This window comes from Hemitrygon akajei, chromosome 1 (genome assembly GCF_048418815.1).
Source record: "Hemitrygon akajei chromosome 1, sHemAka1.3, whole genome shotgun sequence".
Classification (NCBI taxonomy): Eukaryota; Metazoa; Chordata; class Chondrichthyes; order Myliobatiformes; family Dasyatidae; genus Hemitrygon; species Hemitrygon akajei.
Window position 1 is genome coordinate 141,186,738 of NC_133124.1, and position 23,548 is coordinate 141,210,285.

The following is a 23,548-nucleotide window of genomic DNA, read 5'->3' on the forward strand; positions in this document are numbered from 1 at the left end:
ATGAGCATCATAGATTTCCCAACAACAAAAACCCTACATGGCATTTGGAAACAGAATCATAGAAAAGTACAGCACAGAAACAAGCCCTTTGGCCCATCTAGTCCATGCCAACCATTTAACATGATATGAATCACGATAAACTGTTTTTAATCCACACACAAGCTGAATATTTGGGTCTTAACAAGGAGCCCAAAGAACCACGTGCAACCATTCTATCACTGCCTAAAGCTTTGGGAAGCCTGCTGTCCTCAAAAAGTCTGCAGAGCTTTGTTGAAAAAAATGCAAGTGCAGTCTGCCTTCCTTGAGGGAAATAAACTTCGGTAACTCTCAATTGAAATGAAGATGATTAAGCTCTATATTTACTATACATATGTAAATAAGACTACAGATGCTATGACATTATTGAATTAAATTTATGATAATAAGTTAAATGGAATGTAAAATTATTAATTAATACTCTTCTTGGTAAGAAGCTAGCTATAAAGCAATTTCTTAATAAAGCATTTCTTAAAATAAAGCATGCTTAATTTCTACAGACTGGTTCTTCACTCATTTCTAGACCACCTGGATAACTAGAACATGCATGCCAGATTGTTGTGCATTATCTACAGTTTGGTGTTCAGCTGGTTCAGGTTCAAGTTCAAGTGTATTGTCATACAATCAAATGAAAGAAACCACATTCCTCCAGACCACAAAACATACCATATGCAGCAGATAAAAGAAAATATTGCCAAAAATAAGTTAATAAATATTATTCAAACTGCATGTAGTGTGCAGCACTGGTAAACAGTAAACAGCTCACTGGCCTAGTGACGAGACCTCGGTGATGGCAGGGTATTCATTAGTTTCACAGCCTGAGGGAAGAAGCTGTTATCTAGTCTGGCAGTCCTAGTCCTGATGCTCCTGTACCACTTTAATCACAGCAGTGGGTTAAAGAGATTATGGGATGGGTGGTAGGAATTGTCAGCAATGCTTTGGCCTTCCATCTATAATGCTTACGGTAAATGCCACAAATGGGGGGGGGGGGCAGGCAGTGGAAGACAACAATGATCTTCTCAGTGGCTTTTCCTTTCCTCTATAGGGTCTTGTGGTCCATTACATTGCAGCTTCTGTACCACACAGTGATGCAGCCAAACATGACACTCTCAATGGAGCTCCAGTAGAAAGTTGTTAGAATGGGGGTGAGAAGCCTTATATGCATCAATCTCCTGAGATAGCGTAGACGCTGATGTACCTTCTTGATAGTGAGGTGGTGGTGTGGTCCGGGTTAGATCATCCGTTATCTGCACACCAAGGAACTTTGTGCTCTTCACTCTCTCCATGGCAGACCCATTGATGTGCAATGGAGAGTGATTGACTTGTGCCTTCCTGAAGTTCACAGTCAACTCTTTTGTCCAAGCTGAGGCTCAGGTTGTTGTTCTTGCACTAGGCTCTCTACCTCCTCTTGTATACCAACTTATCATTGTTGCAGATGAGGCCAACCACTGTTGCATCATCAGCATACATGATTATACGGTCTGAGCTGGATCTGGCGGTGCAGTCGTGAGTCAGCAGCGTGAACATCAGTGGGCTGAGCACACAGCCCCGGTGTGCCATCAGTGTTCAATGTGATGGAGCTTGAGATGTTGCTGCCAACTCAACTGACTGGGGTTTTTCCATCAAAAAGTCCAAGATCCAGTTACAGAGAGGGATGTTGAGTCCCAATAAGAACAGTTTACACACCAGTCTCTGAGGGATGATCACGTTAAATGCCGAGTTGAAGTCGATGAGCAACATCCTGTCATTTTCTAGGTGGGACAGGATGGAGTGGAGGGCTGAGGCTATGGCATCATCAGTGGACCTGCTTGAGTGGTAGGTGAAATGGAAAGATCCAGTGCAGCTGGAAGGTTGCATTTTATACGATCCATTATCAGCTGCTCAAAGCACTTCATGAAACACTTGTTGAAGTTAGTGCCACTGACAGTAATCGATTAGGCCAGTTACTCTTGTCCTCTTGGGTACCAGAATAATGGTGGCTGCCTTGAAGCCTGCAGGGAGAGGGAACTGTTTCAAAGAGATAATAAGAATGTCCGCTAAGACCTCTGTTAACTGGGCTGCACTCAGCACCTGACCAGGTACGCTGTCCGACCTACAGCTTTGTGTGGGTTTACCTGGGCTAGGATCCTCCTCACCTGAGCAGCAGCAAGGCAAGTGCCTGTTCCGCAGGGGGAGTGGGGGCTTTCCTCGATGTCATATCATTCATTACATCAAATCGTGCATCGACAACATTCAGCCTATCAGGAATTGAGGCATCGCTGCTGTTAATGCACAGGGTGGATATAATCTGTTATGATGTGTATACCTTGCCACATGCAACCTAATCATCCAGCTCCAAGATCTGAACCTCCACACCTCTCTCTGCAATTGGATTCTCGACTTCCTCATTAAGAGATCACATTAGTGTGGTTCAGAAATGCCATGTCCTCCTCACTATTAATACAAGCACACCTTAAAACTGTGTGCTTAGCTCTCTCCATATCTCTGATAGTGTGGCTTAGTATAGCTCCAATGGCATCGCCAAATTTGCCGAGAACACCACTGTTATTGGCAGAATCACAAATGGTGATGAGGTGGTGTACAAGAGAGAGATAGGCCAGCTGCTGAATGCTGATGTAACAATATTATGCTCAATACTAACAAGATTGTGGACTTTAGGAAGCAAAGGAAGGCAAAAATGCACCCGTTCTCATGTGTGTCAACATCTCAAAGGACTTACCATGGGCCCAGCACATAGATGCAACCACAAAGAAGGTACACCAGCATCTCTACTTTCATAGAAATTTAGAGATTCAGCATGTCATCGAAGACTCTGTCCAACATCTGCAGGTATACGGAGGAAAGCATTCTGACTGGTTGCATCATGCCTCGGTATGGAAGTGCCTCATAGCTACTCTGCTTCAAGGTTCAACCACAGCTTCTTTCCCACTGCTATCAGGTTATCATAACAACCAGAAAAAAAAGATCATTCTCTCTCTCTATCTTGCATGAGTGTTGTTACATTTATTTTGTTGTATATTTCACCCACATATAAGCTATGTGTAACTTATGCTAATTGAAGTTTCTGTGAACTTATGTTTGTTCATGTCTTGTAATGTACTGTGCTGCTGCAAAAAGTGAGTTTTTGTGGCATTTAAACCCTATGTATGCCTGAGCCAGCATTAAACTTGAACTAGAACAGTCAATTCAGTTTTCTCTTTCCCCTATAGCCCTGTTTGTAGACTGTAAAATGTTTGTGTATGTGCATATCAGACACAATGAATGGCTGTAAAATTATTATTGCCATGTCTTTCAAAAGCACCTTCTCAGTTAAGAAAATGGGAAGACGTCAGTGTAGAAGAAGATAAATATGTTGATTATTTTTAATCACTGTATATGTGTAATAATGAACTTGCTTTTTTTCATATATGCAAATAATTTATCAAATGCAGAGAAGCCGTACCTCAACCTGAGTGTATCATTACTGCAGTAGGTTAAGGTAAAACCTCAGACACAACTAGCAGGTGATTTCAACATTACAGCGCACTACACTTGCATGGAGTGATTTGAACAAAAAAAATTGCATGATATTTTTATTTAAATATTACAGCAAATGAACCAATATTAGTTAAGTTACTTCTTTCTATCAAAGGAATTATATCTGCGACTTCCAGAAATGCTCATGCTGCAGATAAAATATTGTAAAATAGCCTGAGATGGCCAGCATACTGATGCAATTACTAACAAGGCATGCCAACAGCTACATTTCATTAAGAGTTTGAGGAGATTTGGTGTGTCACCAAAGGCTCTAGCAAATTTCGACAGATGTACCGTGGAGAGAATTTTAACTGCATCACTGTCCGGTATGGAGATGTTAATGCACAGGATTAGAAAAAGCTGCCTCAAGAAGGCGGTGTCCATCATTAAGGTCCCCAATCACCCAGGACGTGCTCTCTTTTCATTACTGCCATCAGCAAGGAGGTACAGGAGCCTGAAGACACACATTTAGGAACCTGCCATCAGATTTTTGAACAGTTCTTGAACACTACCTCACTAAATTGCTCTTTTTTATATTTCTTATTGTAACATAGTAATTTTCTAATCTGTTGCATTGTACTGCTGCTGCAAAGCTACAAATTCCATGACATAGAAAATGTCAGTAGTGATAAACCTGATTCTGATTTTGAGTTGCACAAACTAAACACCTTGTATGTGGTATAACTGCAAAAATTTAAAAGATACTGTGTCTGCCCGCAGGTACTGCACGTGTGACCTCACACTGAAACAGTGTATACACACTAAACATGAAACTCTGAAACTGGACAGGCTCCCGATATACTGAACCCCTGGCTGCACTTTCAGACAGTGTGCACATCAGCTCCCAGGGTTACTTGCAGTTAGTTTTTAATTTCTCCCTGCTTCAATCTGTGATTGTCACCTGCTTTAAGAAGAGCAGAATCAACACAGTACAGAAGAAAAAACAAGATAACCAGCCTAAATGACTACCACCCAGCAACTCTGGCATCCACATTATGAAGTGCTTCGGGAAGCTGGTCATGGTACCCATTAATTCTGGCCTTCCTGACAATCCCAACCCAATGTAATTCACCATCCGCAGAAACAGGCTTACAGCAGGTGTCATCTTTTTAGCTCTACACTTTTCTCTGGAGCATCTGGACAGTAAAGTCACCTACTGTATGTCAGACTATAGTTTATTGATTACAGCTTCACCTTTATTACTGTAACTCTAAACAAATTCATCGCTGAACTCCAGAGCCTGGGAGTCAACACCTTCCTCAGCAACTGGATTCTTGACTTCCTGACTAACAGACCACAATCAGTATGGACAGAGAACACCACAACTATAATTATACTCCAAAGTTGTGCCTTCAGCCCTCTACTTCACACCCTGTACACTCATGACTGCATGACCATATTCTGTTCTGAGATGGTAACACAGCTGACACTTGTACATGGAGTCACAAGTTCCAATTAGCTTCAATGGCCAGGTCACATTGTTTGCAGGGCAGTAGACTGCTGATACAGATATTCCCCTCCACATTTTGGCAAAAGACTATCAGGTGCTTAGAAGAAATGAACCATTGATGATATTAAAAGTTCCTTGAAAAAGTGTAACATCTCCACCTACTCATGGAAATCCCTGGACCACTCAAAGTGGAGGAACAACATTTGAGATGCCAATCAACATCTTGAATGGATTAATGGAGAGCAGACAGTAAGCCTCCCCACCCCTCAAACCACCCACTCATTCATCTAACAACACACACAAAATGCTGCCTGGCCTGCTGTGTTCCACCAGCATTTTGTGTGTTGTTGTTTGAATTTCCAGCATCTGCAGATTTCCTCGTGTTCACTCATTCATCTTATCATACACCTTGTGCTGCACCAATTGTTGAGTTTATGGATCCTACCTTGGTCTCTGAGGTCCCTGATGCACCCACAGAATTGGAGTGGTAGCACATTACCCTCATCTTTGAGGGATTTCCAACTATTCTCTTACTCCTCCCCCTGTACCTCTCCAAGGATTGCCACCTTGTCATGGTGGAGAAGCACGAGAGTTCCTGAGCTCCCGAAAGTGATGCAGTCTGAAGTTTAGCTCTCTGGTGCTTAACTCCTTGAAGGGTCACCCATGGTGGTATGGTCATAGATAAAGAGTGATCCAATCATGACCTCAGCAGTGGAGCTGATGAAAGATGATGAAACATCACAGTGGTGGTGAAGGTGGTGAAAGGGTGCAGCAGTGAAGGGTCCCCAGTCGTCTTGCAGTCCATGTCACAGAATCCCGACCCTGATCTGTCGAGGACTGTGGTGGTTACCCATGCATCAGCCTTCTCATGTTAAAACAAAGTTATGCACAGGCATTCCCTATTTATCTGAATCCTGGATCGGCCTCTGCAGCCAGCTGAAGACTCACCAATAGACAACCCCTTAGGAGAACATCATACTCAACTCCAGTGATTGCACTACTATTGCTGGAAAGCCTGGGGGCTCAATGGAACTGGTTTCTAAGCTTGGAAATGTTGCCCATTTAAAACAATGCGAGCCTTTTAAACACAACATGGCTAACATACTATCCACAATATATAAATATTCTACCAAACATATAATGGCTGCTCTTGCATTAAAACCTGACTGAGAATGATCCAGTAAGGTAACACCACCCCTTTAAGCTCCATCAGTCTGAAAATTATTATTACTACATGTGTCAGGCATATTACAAAACCCTGAAAGCTAATTGTATAGCTAATCAGTCAAGCAGAAGTGAACATAATTTACTGTCTCATAAATATTGAAGAAATCTAGTGGTACAATCAAAGTGACAACATTACATCTACTGTACTGGTAACCTTATATCAGGGTTGAACTAAGGAACCAAGGCCACTGTAATGACTGATACGAACTGCAGCTCAGTTTTTTTGAGGCAAAGATAGTGTGGTCTGTCTCTTAAAGTTACTTAATAATGCATGTTGATTTCTACTATGAACATGTTATTAATTCTTCAGATTAAACAGCCCCTTTGAAGTCTGCTTTTTCAACAAGAAACCACAGCATTTCAGAAAGAGGATTTGAACATGTAGAGTGAAAGCACAAAATACCAAACAATGGTCAAGAAACACACAGCTCTGCTGTGTCATTGCTTTGGTTAAATGCCATCATGGACTGAGATTTATATAGGTATCTGCTCATGGACACCACTTCTCAAGAAAATCCTTCAGTTTAAGAGACTGCGATTTCCCCCATGATGGTTTGCTCCAGGTGCTCCTGTTTCTTCCTACCAGTTGGAAGGTTAATTGGTCCTTGCAAATTGTCCTGTGATTAGGCTTGGATTAAATCGAGGACTGCTGCTCAAAGGGCTGGAAGGGCCTGTTCTGTGCTCTTTGTAGATGGTAATGTATAGATCTATTTCTTTTAGACCAATAACCCCTCACCCCTTAGCACCAAAGGAGGTGTAAAGTGCTCCTTCCCTCCACTAGCCTGCAGGTCATCCTTGGGCAAGATGTAGTAACTGTTCAGCCCCTGATCAGACAGACAGACATACTTTATTGATCCCGAGGGAAATTGGGTTTCGTTACAGTCGCACCAACCAAGAATAGTGTAGAAATATAGCAATATAAAACCATAAATAATTAAATAATAATAGGTAAATTATTCCAAGTGGAAATAAGTCCAGGACCAGCCTATTGGCTCAGGGTGTCTGACACTCCGAGGGAGGAGTTGTAAAGTTTGATGGCCACAGGCAGGAATGACTTCCTATGATGCTCAGTGTTGCATCTTGGTGGAATGAGTCTCTGGCTGAACGTACTCCTGTGTCTAACCAGTACATTATGGAGTGGATGGGAGACATTGTCCAAGATGGCATGCAACTTGGACAGCATCCTCTTTTCAGACACCACCGTCAGTGAGTCCAGTTCCACCCCCACAACATCACTGGCCTTACGAATGAGTTTGTTGATTCTGTTGGTGTCTGCTACCCTCAGCCTGCTGCCCCAGCACACAACAGCAAACATGATAGCACTGGCCACCATAGACTCGTAGAACATCCTCAGCATCATCCAGCAGGGTACGTGAAGCCATGGGAGCTGGTGTTGGAGGGAGTTGATATGCAGTTGGTGCATATCACAAGTCCTGGTTCAAGAATCAGGAAGTTATAGCTTTAAGTCACATCTAAGGGTACTGCATGCAGTTCTGGTCACCATGTTAAAGGAAGGATATGGAGGTTTCAGGAAGAGTGAAGAAGAGCTTTACCAGGATTGTCTGGATTGGAGGACGTGGTCTATAAGGAGACATCGAACAATATGGAGTTGCTTTCTTTGTTTACAGTAGTCTGAGGATAGACCTGATAGAAATTCATAATATTATGAGAGGCATAGATAGGTAGCCAGTATCTTTTTCCCAGGGTTAGGGTTGACATGTCTAAAACTAGGAATAAATTTAAGGTGAGAGGAAGGAAGTTTAAATGGGATGTGTCGGTCAAATTTATTTTTTTTACACACACAGAGACTGACGAATGCCTGAAATATGTTGCTGGGGGTGTTTGGGGGGGGGGAAGGAGGGAGAGGGGGAGAGGCAGAGGGAGAGAGAGAGAGAGAGAGAGATTGATTGATTAATTGATTAGGAGACAAACCCCACCTCTCACCCCAAACTCTGTCTTCCATCCCTAGAAAGTCTTGCAGCCAAACAGTCTGAGGAAAGAAGTCAATTTTTTCCAGTAAACTGTAGTGATGTTTGCAGTATCTCATATAATTAGATCAGGAATTGGAATCTCCTTTTCTGTAAAAGGTCATGCAAGCTAAGCCCCTGTCTATGGACCTTGGTAAGTAGATGGTGCCTTCTACAACTCTCCCTCCATTGCTTCCTTCTGTTCTGGCCACCTGCAGTTTCCTGTGCAGGTTCCTCCCTTGCTATGGATTATCTTTGTCATCAAACACTAAGTCAAAAGGTACCACAGCTATTTGATGTTTACTGTTTATAAACCACAAAACCATATAAATAACCACTCAACAAGTGCTCTGATCAAACCACTTTCCTTGAAGAAAGAAGAAAGAAATTGTAAGGTCTGAACCTTTATTCACACTAGACCTCTGACTCATAAATACCTTTACCAAATACCATTCAATCTCATTACGACAAAGTTCCTTAAACTGCAGGATAGCTGTGGAGTTGCCATTAATTTTGAATTGGGCTCTCAAAAATATTGTATTCTGATGGACATACAAGACCTGATTCTCCATGGCAGGACAATCACAAATCCAAATGTGCAAATGGGCAATCAGGACATGAATCGGAGCTAAATATGGTGGTGGCTGAAGGTGACTTCTCCCAGCCCGTCGTCAGTCCACTGTCCGTGTTTTCCCTTTCAGTGTGGCTGGGGTCCTGTTGGGGTCATTGATCTACAACAGCACCCAAATTGCAGTTTTGCACGGCAGCAGGTTCTTGTTCTTGGAGCTCGCCGATCAGCTACATTTTCGATATGTCCAGGTTTGGCTTGAAGTCGGGCGTCTTCAGGGTGTAGCCTTGTACCCTGTGGATGCGAATTCTTGCCGGTGTCACGAACTGAAGCGTAGCGGGAGCCAGAACATCGATGACAGCGAGAGCAGCTGTTCAAGGCTTTGCACTCGGTGAGCAATCGCTCTCTGTCACTCAACGGTGAGTGAGAGTATGCTGTCGATTATCAAGTTGGGGAACTTGAAATAAAAAGCAACACTTCAGACTGTGATTGTAACATCGAAACAACAGTTGTTTGTCTCCCCTCTCACTGTAGAAGGAGCGATCTCTGTCTCTTCCTTGTTAGTGAGAGGGACGGCCTGAGGAGTGTTGAAATGTTGGAGTAAACAGTTAGTTTTTGATGGACTGTAGACCACGGTCTCTCTTGGCCACTCATGAGGTATGATTTAAGGTAATTTCCACATACAATTACTATCTCTGCTAGGACAAAAGACAATTGAAATCAGAGTTCTGGTGTTAATTTACAACAGCAGGCAAAAGAGGAATACCTCTCAAAATCCAACCCTACATTCCTGTAGAAGCAGGTAAGGACAACCAACAGGGCTCTGGTAAAGCTGTATAGGCCAATTCCCCGTATAGTAGATTCAATGGATTACATAAACATTGATGAACTCCAACCAGACCATCGATTTTGGACAATGGAGAGTGGAGGTCATCAATGGCCTATGCTTCACTGTGAGTTAAGGGCCCAAGGAGGTGATGGCAGCGAAAGAGGAATAATGTCATTGTTCTTATTTTAACCAGAATATAGAAAGTAATCTTAACATAGCGATTTGCAATAGGGTATGCTTCTGATTATTCTTCTCATGTAGTTTCTGTCTGCATACATTCTGTCTATGTGAGTTAGAAGGTGATCTCGGTTCACAGCTGACAACCCAATAGTAATTGACTTGTTTACTGGAGGAGAAATATATGGAAAAGCAGCCAATGTACAGAAAAAAAATCATTCATGGTGAATGGATGTTCTTTTTTAAAAAATATATGAGGGACAAATTCAGAGATATTCCTCAGAATCAATGATCTTTTTGATATATATTGATATATATTAATAGCTTGGTCTTTGGTAAAGAGGACATAACTCCTAAGTTAGTAGATGACAGGAAATTCGGAAATGCAATAAATAGTGACAAGTAACAGCAACAGAACGTAATAGATTGTCGGAGGACATAGACTAGCAAATTAAGCAGATGAAATTTGATGCAGTCAAGTAAAAGGTGATTCATTATGACAGGAAGAATAAGAAGCAGAAGACAAAGATCTGGGTTAGTACATACATAAATCTTTAATTGTGACATGATAATAGCAGAAGGATTTAAAGAAAGGAATTCAAGGCTTTATTAATAGAAAGATTACCAAAAAAAGGAAGTAAAAACATTGATTTGACTTGTAAACACAAAGTATACTGCAGATGCTGTGGTCAAATCAACACATACAACAAGCTGGAGGAACTCAGCAGGTCGGGCAGTATCCGTGGAAATGAGCAGTAAACGTTTCAGGCTGAGACCCTAGCTTGTTGTATTCTGGGAACCACACAGTAGGAAGTTTATCAATGTCTTTGAGGTTCCTAGAATGCAGAGGCAGATGATGTCCTGTAGGAACCGATTAAACCAATTGTATTCTCCACACATTAGAGAGGTGAGAGATTATCTGATTTAGGATGGAGATCAGAAGTAGTTTATTCACATAGCAGTGGCAAGTCTTTGAAGTTATCTCACCAAGTGAAGGCTCTGTCCTCAAGTATGTTCAAAACAAACATCAATAGATTATTGAATATGACAGGAATCAAAGGACAGGAAACTGACACTGCAATGACATGTATGTCATGAACTTGTTAATTGGTGGGACAGGCAATAATGGCTGATGACCTACTCATACATCTATTTACTATATTCTTGGAGATTTATATGGCGTTGACAAATTGAGAAAGTCTTTAGGAACTGAGCATACCATGTAATATAACTTTTGATATAGTTTTGTACCAGACACTACTGTAAGATATGAGTTTACTACCTCTGTTGCTAGCTCTGCCTCTAGTATTTGCCTTTGAAAGAAAGAATGGGAATAAAGGAGGCTTTTTCTGATTGGCTTGCACTGACTAGTGGTATCCTGCAGAGGTCAGTGTTGAGTCAGCAAATTTTCACTTTACATGTTAATGATCCGGATGATGGAATTGACGGCTTTGTGGCCAAGTTTGCAGATCATTCTAAGAGAGGTGCAGGATCAATTGGTGTTGAGGAAGCATGGAGTCTGTAGAAGGAGTTGGAAAGATTAGGAGAAAGGACAAATAGTCGGCAGATTGAATACAGCGTAGGAAAATGTATGGTCATGCACTTTGCTAAGAGGAATACATGTGTAGACTATTTTCTAAACAAGAAGCAAATTCAGAAATTAGAGGTGCAAAGCCATTTGGGAGTCCTAGTGCAGGATCTCCCTAAATAACTTGCAGGTTGAGCTGATAGCAAAGAAGGCAAATGGAATGTTAAGATTCATTTCAAGAGGACTATTCATAAGGAAATTGGATAATATTTTGTAAGAATTCTTACAGCACTATGGCAAATGAGCAAGACCTTGATTGAAGAGCCAATAAAGGCAGGTTGGGCTGAATGACGTCTTTCCAAACAGCTTTACTCTATGAATTATTTCTGTAAGAGATTGATTAATCATTGTAGTTAATGCTGGCTTTAAGCCTGCACATATTGAATGAACATCCAACGCAAATGATGCAGTCTGATTGCATGGGTTAGATTGTATCAGCTGGTATTTATATTGCCCAAGATTTTATCAAGCATTAGTGGCAAGAGTTTGTGCCCATGACAGCAACATCCATTTTTGAGCTTTTCTATTTCCCTTTCCAGATTCTTTTGAGATCATGAAAATTTGTAAATTGTTATCAGTGATTCACAGTGGAACATCTGATTTGCACAGCAACACTGGATTCTGTGCAGTAAACTTCATTATATTTACATTCCATGCTTAAAAGAAGTAACAGGAATGAAAAGGTGTAACTAGCTGCTTTCCCTTGTTTGTATCAAATTAAATAAACGTAAGGCATTATTGCAGTCTTTTAGGTAATGGTTAATATTTTAGAAATCTCTTATAAACTGCTAATGCATTAATTTAAGTCAGCTTTTTAATGCATTTGAAAGTCCATAGACCATAAGATATAGGAGTGGAATTAGGCCATTTGGCCCATCAAATCTGCTCCACCATTTCATCATGGCTGATCCATTTTCCCTCTCTGGCCCAATCTCCTGGCTTCTCCCTGTATCCCTTCTTACCCTGACTAATCAAGAATATATCAACCTCTGCCTTAAATATACCCAATGATCTGGCCTCCACAGCCATCTGTGACAACAAGTTCCACAGATTCAGCACTCTCTGGCTAAAGAAATGCCTCCTCATCTCCGTCTTCAAGGACACCCCCGTATTTTGAGGCTGTGTCCACTGGTTTTAGACTCCCCCCCCACCATAGAAAATATCCTCTCTGTATCCAACCTATCAGGCCTTTCAACATTCAATAGGTTTTAAATTTCTTTTAAATATTGAAATCAACTCCACATCCACCACTTCAGCTGGCAGCACAAACCACACTGCCATCACAATCTGAGTGAAAAAGTTCTTACTCGGATTAAAACACAAAAATACATCTGCAGATGCTGTGGATCAAAGAATACGTACACAACGCTGGAATAACTCAGCAGGTCAGGCAGCATCCGTGAGAAAAGAGTAGCCAATGTCACCTGATGAAGGGTCTCAGCCCGAAACGTTGGCTACTCTTTTCTCACGGATGCTGCCTGACCTGCTGAGTTCTTCCAGCGTTGTGTACGTATTCTTACTCAGATTACCCTTTTAAATATTTCACCTTTCACCCTTAATCTATGAAGTCTAGTTCCAGACTCACCCAACCTCAGAGGAAAAGTCAGCTTGCATTTACCCTGTCTATATTCCTCATCATTTTGAACACCTCTGTTAAATATCCCCTCATTGCCCTATGCTCTAGGTAATAACATCCTAACCTATTCAACTTTTCCCTATAACTCAGTTCCTCAATAAAATTCAGAGTACATGCATGTCACCACATACAACCCTGAGATTGTTTTTCTGTGGGCATACTTATCAAATCAATAGAACAGTAACTGTAAATAAGGATCTAAACTGTAAATGAACTGTGAAAATGCAAATATAAGTAAATAGCAATCAATAATAAATCAATAAACATGAAATAACAATACTGTATTACATCCATCAATATAACAGAGTCCTTAAATCAGTTTAGCTATCCTCTGTTGTTCAAGAGCCTGACAGTTGAGAGGTAGAAACTGTTCTTGAACCTGGTAGTGCGAGTCCTAAGGCCTTTGTATCTTCTACCTGATGGCAGCAGTGAGAAAAGAGCATGGCCTGAGTGGTGAGGGTCTTTGATAATGGATGCTGCTTTTCTACAGCAATGTTTCATGTAGATGTGCTCAATGGTTGGGAGGGCTTAACTTGTGATGTACTGGGTCAAATCCACTACCTGTCATGGGATTTTCCACTCAAAGGCATTGGTTTTTCCATACCAGGCCATAATGCAGCCAGTCAGCACACTTTCCACCACATATCTATCAATGTTTGCCAAGGTTCTTGGTGACATGCCGAACCTCCGCAGACTCCTGAGGAAGTAGAGGCGTTGCCATGCTTTCTTCGCAATTATATTTATATGATGGGTCCAGGACAAGTCCTCTGAGATAGTAACATTCAGGTTACTGACTGTCTCCATGTCTGATCCTCCAACGATTACTGGCTCATGGACCTCCGGTTTCCCTCTCCTGAAGTCTACTATCAGTTCCTTGGTCTTATTGACATTGAGTGAGAGGTCGTTGTTATTACACCACTCGGCCAAGTTTTAAATCTCCTTCCTGTATGCTGATTCATCACCTCCTTTTATACAGCCCACTACAGTGGTGTCATCATCAACCTTGTATAGGGTGTTGGAGCAGTACTTAGCCACACAGTCATAGGTGTAAAGCGAGTAGAGCAGGGGACTAAGTACACATCCCTGTGGTGCTCCTGTGCTGATGGAGATTGTGGAGGAGATGTTGTTGCTAATCCAAACTGACTGGGGTCTACAAGTGAGGAAATTCAGGATCCAATTGAACAAGGAGTTACTAAGGCCCAGGTGTTGGAGTTTACTGATTAGTTTTGAGGGGATGATGGTGTTGAATGCTGAGCTGTAATCGTTAGAGAGCATCCTGATGTATGTATCTTTGCTGTACAAATATTCCAGAGTTGTGTGAAGAGCCAATGAAATAACATCTGCCCTAGAGCTGTTGCTTCGGTAGGAGAATTCTACAGGAGCCGATTTGCTCCAACACCAGGCTCTCAAAACACTTCATCACTGTGGATGTAAGTGCCACTGGGTGACAGTCATTGAGACAGGTTACCTCACTCTTATTGGGCACTGGGACGATTGATGCCAGCTTGAAGCAGGTGGGGTACCAAACACTGCTGGAGCGAGAGGTTAAAGATCTCCGTGAACATGTCAGCCAGTGGTCAGCACTGATCTTCAGTACTTGGCCAGGTACTCCGCCCGGACCAGATACTTTCCTTGGATTCACTCTCTTGAAGGCAGCCCGCACGTCATCTTCAGATACTGAGACCAAAGGGTCATCAGGAGATACAGGGGTGTGCAATGGTTCCTCTCTGTTCTGGTAGTCAAAGTGAGTATAGAAGGCATTGAACTCATCTGGAAGCAAAGCTCTGCTGTCCTCTATGTTGCAAAATTTAACTTTGTAAGAGGTTATAGCATTCAAGCCCTGCCACAGCTGTCGAGCATCCCTCACTAATTCCAATCTAGTCCGGAATCTCCTCTTCGCCCAAGAGACGGCTTTCCAGAGATCACACCTGCACCTCTTGTAGCACTCATGATCTCCAGACTTGACTACCTCTGACCTGGCTCTCAGCAGGTTCCAAATTTCATTGTTCATCCAGAGCTTCTGATTGGGGCAAACCCTGAACAATTTTGTGGGGATACATTCATCCGCAGCTGTTTTAATAAAGTCTGTAATGATCCTGGTGTAGTCATTCAGGTCCTCAGATGAGTTCTTGGCCAAGTCTACTGACTCAAGGCAATTCCTCAGCCTCCTGCGACCACCTCTGGTTGTCTTGATCTCTGGAGCTTTGCTCTTTAGGCTCTGTCTGTATGCAGGAAGTAGGATTACAGCCAAATTGGCAGGGTTTTCTTCAGTTAGACCTGGTTAAAGTCGTGAACTATAATTTGAAATGTGTCGGGTAGGGCCACTTCTTATTTATAGACAGCATCATGCAGTTTCACAAGTGCTCGCTTATAATTGGCCGCACTGCGGACAGGATCATGGATGAGAATTCCGAGGCTTGTAGAATGGTCTACATTTAATCATTAGTTGTTCCAAGGCAGGGAAACAAGAAGTTGACCAATGTCCGTGAACCATTGAGAATTGACTAAAAAGCACACTTGCCACCTTTCTCCTTACCACAATTCGAGGTTCAATTCATTCTGAAAATCGTAAAACCTCCTGGTTGGATAGCTGCGTCTGGCATGTTTGCTGTTAACTAAGTCTCAATGGAACAAACAATTGAGAGATCAGCCTCTGATGGAGCATTTTTGCCCTGAAACCATCAATCTTATTTGTAAGTCACTGAACATTCATTAAGAAGGCAGAGGAGGCCTTATCCATTTACAGTTCAGCCTGGTTAGAATTCCACCTCTCCTTCCACATTTTCAGCTTTGGCATTGACCCTTAAAGCCACCGTGCTTAACCGTTCTGCATTTAACCATTAAACGCAAGATCTGAAGATAACTGATATAATTTTGTAGTCCTTTGTTTAAGAGAGAATTTACATGCTGCAGATTGCAGTAAAAGTATTTCAAAAGGAATATACTTAAGAGGAAAACGCCTAGCATCATCCTTATAAATTTTCTCTGTATTCTTACTATCTTACTGATATCTTTCCTGTAGGTAGGTGACCAGACCTGCACACAATAGTCCAAATCAGACCTCACCAGCGTTTTTCCAACTTCAATATAAAATCCCAACTTCTATACTCAATACTTTGACTTATGAAGGTCAAATATGCCAAAAGCTCTCTTTATGACCTATCTACCTGTGACTCCACTTTCAAGGAATTATGGATCTGTATTCCCAGATCCTTCTGTTCTACTGCACTCTTCAGAACCCATTGTGCTCCATGCGCAGTGCTCATTGCGCAAGTCCTAATCTGTTTTTCCCTCCCAAAGTGCACCACCTGACACTCATCTGCATTAATTTGTATCTACCGTTTTTCAGTCCATTTTTCCAAGTGGTTCGGATCCCTCTGCCAACTTTGATAGCTTTCCTTGTTGTCAGGTACACTACCGATCTTGGTTTTATCTGCAAATCTACTGATCTGGTTTACCATATTATCATCCAGATCATTGACATAAATGACAAGGAAAGTGAACCCAGCACACCACGTCACAGGCAAAGACAATGTTCAATCCATTTTACTATCTCATCCTGAACGTCCAGTGACTCAACCTCCCACGCCTGACCAGCCTCCCACGCAGGACTCCGTCAAAAGCTTTGCTAAAGCCCATGTAGACAACATCCATGCCTTTTCTTCATCAGCTTTCCTGACAACAGCCTTGAGAATCTCTATAAGATTGATCAGAGACAATCTACCATGCACAAAGCCATGCTAACTATCCCTGACCAGGTGTTGTCAGTGGATTCCAATTAATTGGTACACATTGGGACTAGTACATTTTGGCCCAATTAAACTGCTGTCCCAATTAGCCAAAGTTTCATGTAAATAGTTAAAAAGCTTTCAAAAAGACAAACTACCATGTAACTTTAAAAAGTTATCATTTATATGAAATACAGAACAAATTAGAACACTACTGTATTGTAAAACTATGTATTGGTTCTGAATAGTTATCAACAGAGGAATTCATCCCGTGTACTCTACTATGTTCTTCTGATAGAATGTAAATAAACAATATCAGCTTAGGCACCTAGTGCAGATATAGACTGTCTTCAACCAAAATGATCAAAAATCATTGTTTTTTGAATCAGCGTCCATTGTCCCAAATGGATACCATAACTACGTACATGCAACTGACATTATTTAAAAACTGTTCACTCTAAGCATGGTGTAGTCTCTAATAGCCAGACAAGTGCGTGTGACTGACACTAGTTAAAAACTGTTTGGCAACAGTTTTGTTTTTTAAGACTAGTCCCAAATAAGCAGCTGCCCCAACTAATGATGGCCAAATTAACTGGAATCCACTGTACTTATAAATCCTGTCCTCCTAAAAAAAAACACCTTCTAATAACTAACCCATTATGAATGTCAGGTTTACTGGCCTATAATTTTCCAGTGAATTATTAGCCGACAGAATAACATTAGCATCCTCCATTTCTCTGGGATCTCACCCATAGCTAAGGACATTTTAAATATCTCTGCCAGGACTTCTACAATTTCTGTACTAACCTCCCACAAGGTCCTTGTCATGTGCTGGAGACTTATCCACCCTAATTTTAAGCTAAAAGTATTTTAGATATTTTATCTTAATTTTTACTTAGGTATTTAAGTATTTTATTAGTTTTAAATGTTTTGACCTTTTTTTGCTTTTCAATGTTTCTGAATATTTCAACAATTAAGGTATTTTAAGTATTTCAAACACAAGAGATTCTGCAGGTGCTTGAAATCCAAAGCAATACGCACGAAATGCTGGAGGAACTCAGCAGGTAAGGCAGTATCAATGGAAACAGTTGACGTTTCGGGCTGAGACCCTTGAAGTCCTGATGAAGAACATGGTACAGAAACCTGATGAAAGGTCTCAGCCCAAAATATCGACTGTTTGCTCTTTTCCATAGATGCTGCCATTTTAAGTATTTGATAGGTTTTACAGATACAGCTAAGTTAAAGGTCTCTTCACTTTTCTTTGGATGGGGCATTTTTCTGGTTGTAACCTTGCATGATCCCAGAAAGAATACCCTTCTGCTGTGAACAACCTCACCACTTAAGATTCCTCTCTGCAATTTTGTCCGTTCTCTCAAATCCTTGTTCCTTTAGTTTAAGTTAGTCACATCACAATCTCCTTCCTTACAACATAAGATAGATACAATTTTCATCCCTGGTCAGCCAGTTTAGTAGGGCTAAGTATGTGATATCAAATGGGATAGTGTTACATTCTGCTTCTGAAATTTATTGCAATTGAAATCAATAGAACAAACTATTAAAATAGAGCACAATTTTCTGGTTCCACATTATGCAAATTTCTACAGATGTAACGTGGAGGTAATCAAACTGGTGGCATCACCGTCTAGTATGGGGGAGGGGTGCTATTGCACAAGATCAAAATAAGCTGCAGAGACTTGGTCAGCTCCATCATGGGCACTAGCCTCCAGGACATCTTCAAGGAGTGATGCCTCAAAATAGATGGCATCCTAAGGACCCCCATCACCCATGTTCTCATTGTTACCATCAGAAAGGAATAGAGAAGCCTGAGGCACACACTCAACAATTCAGGGACAACTTCTTCCCCTCTACCTTCTGATTTCTGAATGGACATTCAACCCATGACCACTACCTTATTACTTTTTTGTTTCTGTAAATTTTGCACTACTTATTTAACTTAACTCTCTCTATATATATTCTTTATTTATATATAATTTACACACACACACACACACACACACACACACACACACACACACACACACACACACACACACACACACACACACACACACACACACACACACACACACACACACACACACACACACTTATTATGTACTGCATTGAACTACTGCTGCAAAGACAACAGATTTCACAACACATGCTGGTAATACTAAACCCGATTCTGATTCTGAAGAATATCCAAGCATCAGATTACTCTGAATCACATTAATCATCATTACTCTTAATTTATTTCATCAGGGGTTGGATTTGTTTTACATGTAAATAAGATTGTGAAAAACAGAAGCCATTCCAATTCTCAGTTATTCTTTCAATGCCACATTGTTTGGACAAAATAAAGCAGCAAGTAATATCAAATTGACTCTTCCTTGAAATTCATTCAATTTGATAAATATAAGGGGAGATGGCACCTTTTCCAGTGTCACATTCAATACTTCAGCTGGGAAACTGCAAAGGAACTAAAGGGGACAGGAATGATGAAAGGCAAATACTGAGTTGTATTGCTTTGTGAAATTGCCAGTCTTGACCATACCCTGAATATATCACAAGTCTATTAATATATTTACTAAAGGAATTTAAAAGCATTGGTAGTAACAACACTAATAATCATTTAACAGAAGACAAAAATATTAGCTTGCTTCAGTTTTGGAACAACAGCATTCTCTGAAAAGATCACAACATTTTCTGCAAAATTGCCATTCTAGCTTCAAAGCCTAAAGGTGCAGGAAAAGCATTACCTGCTAGGTCCCAAAGGCAGTGCTGGGAATTCTGTCAGAAGTTTGCAGCATAGAAAGGAGAGCTGGATTTCAATCCACTGAAGCAGCCAGGCAGCAGCAACATAGTTGCTGGCTCACAACGCAATCCCATTTCCCACTGATTTCCCACTGTCTGCTGGGCTGCAGACAGGGAGGGGGCTACAGTGTGGAGCTGGACCTTCGCAGCTAGTCACCTGTTGTCTCATATTCATCTTCCCTTCAAAGCTGAATGAACAAATCAAATTGCATTCATCCGAAGTAATTCCTTCACCAGGAATGTATGAAGTGAACATGAGATTCTGTAGATGCTGGAAATCCCGAGCAACATCTCACAAATGCACGACATAGATTGGGGGATACAACGTGAGACCTGACAGAGATTGGGGGACCGCTTCATTGAGTGCCTTCACTCCATTCACAGAAAGCAGGATTTCCCAGAAGCCAACCAGTTTAATTCCAATCCCCATTCCCATTCTGACATGTCTGTCCATAGCCTCCTCTTCTGCCATGATGAGGCCACCCTCAGATTGGAGGACAACACCTCATATTCTGTCTAGGTAGCTTCCAACCTGATGGCATGAACAGCGATTTCGCCAAATTCTCCCCCTCATCCTTCCCTCTTCTTCAATTGCCTCTCTGCCCCCCCAACTTCTTCTCCTCACCAGCTTATCACCTCCCTGGTGTCCCCCTTCTTCCCTTTCTCTCATAGTTCACTCTCCTCTCCTATCAGATTCCTTCTTCTCCAGTCCTTTTATCACCTCCCAGCTTCTTACTTCTTCTTCCCACCCCCCCACCATCCACCTGACTTTGTCTATCACTTTCTAATTGGTACTTCTTCCCCTCCTGTTCTTATTCTGGCATCTCCCCTCTTTCTTTCTAGTCCTGAAGGAGGGTCTCAGCTTGAATGTCAACTGTTTATTCATTTTCACAGATGCTGTATGACCTGCTGAGTTCCTTCAGCAGTTTTTGTATAAGTGGAGGAAATCCTACACATCGTCAATGTCCTGTGCTGTTCCAGCTCTGAGCTTGTTGAGGCACTTCACTAAGTACTCTTGTCTCCATTCAAGAAGACCGCTCCTCTTGCAGGAGGTACAGGAGCTTTAGGTGCCACATCACCAAGTTCAGGAACAGTAATTATCCTACAACCATCAGGCTTTGGAACCGGACTGGATAACTTCTGTGATTGTAGGATTTTCTGTTCAAGGGAAAATTGGTGTTCCACACCAGGCTGTGATGCAACCAGTCAATATACTATCCACCACACATCTATAGAAGTTTGTCAAAGTTTTAGATGTCATTTGAAATCATTGCAAACTCCTAAGGATCTAGAGGCTCTGCAGTGCTTTCTTCCTAATGGCACATGTGCTAGACCCAAAACAGATCCTCTGAAATGATAAGGCTGAGCTATTTAAAGTTACTGACCCTCTTCATCTCTGATTCCCCTATGAAGACTGGCTCATGGACTTCTAGTTTCCTCTTCCTGAAGTCGATAATCAGCTCTTTAGTCTTGCTGACATTCAGTGAGAGGTAATTGTTGTGGCACCACTGAGCCAGATTTTCAATCTCCGTCCTATATACTGATTCAGCCAGCAGCAATGATGTAATCAGTGAACTTAAATTGGCATTGGAGCTGTACTTATCCACGTAGTCATAAATGAACAGCTTTGTGGTGTACCTATGCTCATAGAGATTGTGGAGAAGATTTTTTTGCCAATCCAAACTGACTGGGGTCTGAAAGTGAGGAAATTCAGTATCCAATTACACAAGGAGGTATTGAGGCCAAGACCTTAAAACTTATTCATTAGTTTTGATGGGATGATAGTATTGAATGCCGAGCTGAGTCAATCAAGTATACATTTATGCCTGACGTAAACATCTTTGCTGTCCAGATGATCCAGGGTTGAGTGAAGAGCCAATGAACTGGCAGCTACTGTTGGCCTGCTGTGACAATCAACAAATTGGAGCAGATTGAAATCGCTCCTCGGGCAGGGGTTGATGTGCTTCCTCAACAATCCCTCATATCCCTCATCACAGTGGATGTAACTGGACAATAATCATTGAAGCAGATTACCACGTTCTTCTCAGGTACCTGCTTGAAGCAGGTGGGTGCCCCAGTCTGCTGAAGTGAGAGGTTAAAGATATCAGTGAACAGTCCAGCCAGTTGATCAGCACAGGTCTTTATACTCGGCCAGGTACCCCATCTGGGCCAAATGTTTTCCGTGGGTTGAACCTTCTGAATATGATGTTTTCACGTCAACCTCGGAGACTAAAATCACAGAGTCATTAGGGACTTTGTGAAGGTGCATCCATGCTTTGACAGTCAAAGTGAACATAAACGGCATTGAGCTCATTGGGAATGAAGCTTTGTTGTCATCTACTATATATCGCTTGGTTTTACTTTGTAAGAGACAATAGCATTCAAGCCCTGCCTCAGCTATTGAGCATCCTTCAGTGATTCAAGTTTTGTCCGGACTTGCCACTTTGGACATGAGGTGGCTTTCCAGAGATCGTACCTCTTGTACCTTACTTAATGAAAAAGGAGAAGAGAGTAAACAAAAGAAACTTAAAACAAAATAATTAATATGAACTGAAATTTTGATGCATGTATGATGTCACAGTAGAAACTAAGCATATTGAAGAATGTGAAACACAATCCAAAGAGATCTGAATTATTAATAAGTAATGTGACTTCCAGGACATTAAAGACAAATATTTATGCTTCTATCAAAGTCACGCCAATAAGATTAATAAAATAAATAGTAATATTTAGATCAAGTAGCATTGACAATTTGCTGAGAGGTTAATTGTAATATCCAGCAAGAAACAAATCGTAAGAGGTTTCTGCCATATCTATTCTTTAACAGGCATCTTGATAATGATCATTCGTGCTTTTACATTCTGAAACACACAAGTCAGATTTGTAAGAGCCTAAACAAAAACAAAGCATTCTGACGAGCCATGAATAAAGGAATTGTGTCAGATAAGGTTATCAGTAAAACTTCTGCCATTCAGTCCAGTGGTTTTAAGTCAAGAAATGAGTTGTGGTTTCTAGGATCTATAGATGATTGGTACGTTCTTAGTTCTGGTTTCCAGACACAGGAATGAGGTGCCAGACATAGGTTCTGTATTATTTATTTATTTATTAAGATACAACACAGATTAGGCCCTTCCCCAGCAACCCCCAATTTAACCCTAGTTTAATAATGGGACAATTTACAATGACCAACTAACCGACCAATTGGTAGGTCTTTGGACTGTGGGGGGAACCTGATCACCGGAGGAAACTCAGAGGGTCATGAGAAGAACCTCCTTACAGACAGCGGCAGGAATTGAACCCTGGTCACAGCTAATGTAAAGCATTGTGCTGACCAGTCTGTTCAGGGCTCCAGATTCCAGAGGTGGGATTCGGGTTCCACATTTGAGAAGTTACAGCAGGGGAAACGGGCCTTTTGGAACAACTGGTCCCTGTCGACGAGGATACCCACCTAAGCTAGTCCCATTTGAGCCATACCCGTCTAAACCTTTCCTGTCAGTGTACCTGTCCAAATATCCCCTATAATCTACAGAGAGGCTGGTATTCTCTAAAATATAAACAGAGGTTGCTATTCTCTATAATATTTTCAGTGGACTGCCGATCCCCACAGTTCACCCAGTGGCTGCTCGTGTCTATAATACAAATGGGGCTTCTATCCTTTATAATATACTGCACATATGATTGCTGCTCCCCATGTCACACATGAACCAACAGGCTCTGTGTTCTAGAATGTACTCATTCGCGGTAACACACATGTGAGCTGTTCCTTCCTTTTGTGCACACAGAATACAGAGTCATACAGTACAAAAACAGACTTCAACCCAGCTCGTCGATGCCAACCAAGTTGTTTGCTAGTCCTACTTGCCTATGCTTGACCTATATCCCTCAAAACCTTCTGGATCCTTGTGCTTATCCAAATGTCTTCTAAATGCTGTAACTTGACACAAGCAGGATCTGATTATCTCTGTAATAAAGAGACTGATGGTTCTCTGTAATGCACTCACTGGCACCTTTT

At 41.6% G+C, this 23,548-nt stretch overlaps 1 protein-coding gene across 4 annotated transcripts in view; it reads right to left on the minus strand.

Annotated features, from left to right (window-relative positions):
* LOC140731158 (oxidation resistance protein 1-like) overlaps positions 1-23,548 on the minus strand; it is a 520,392-nt gene that overhangs the window by 329,562 nt on the left and 167,282 nt on the right. The window lies entirely within an intron of this gene.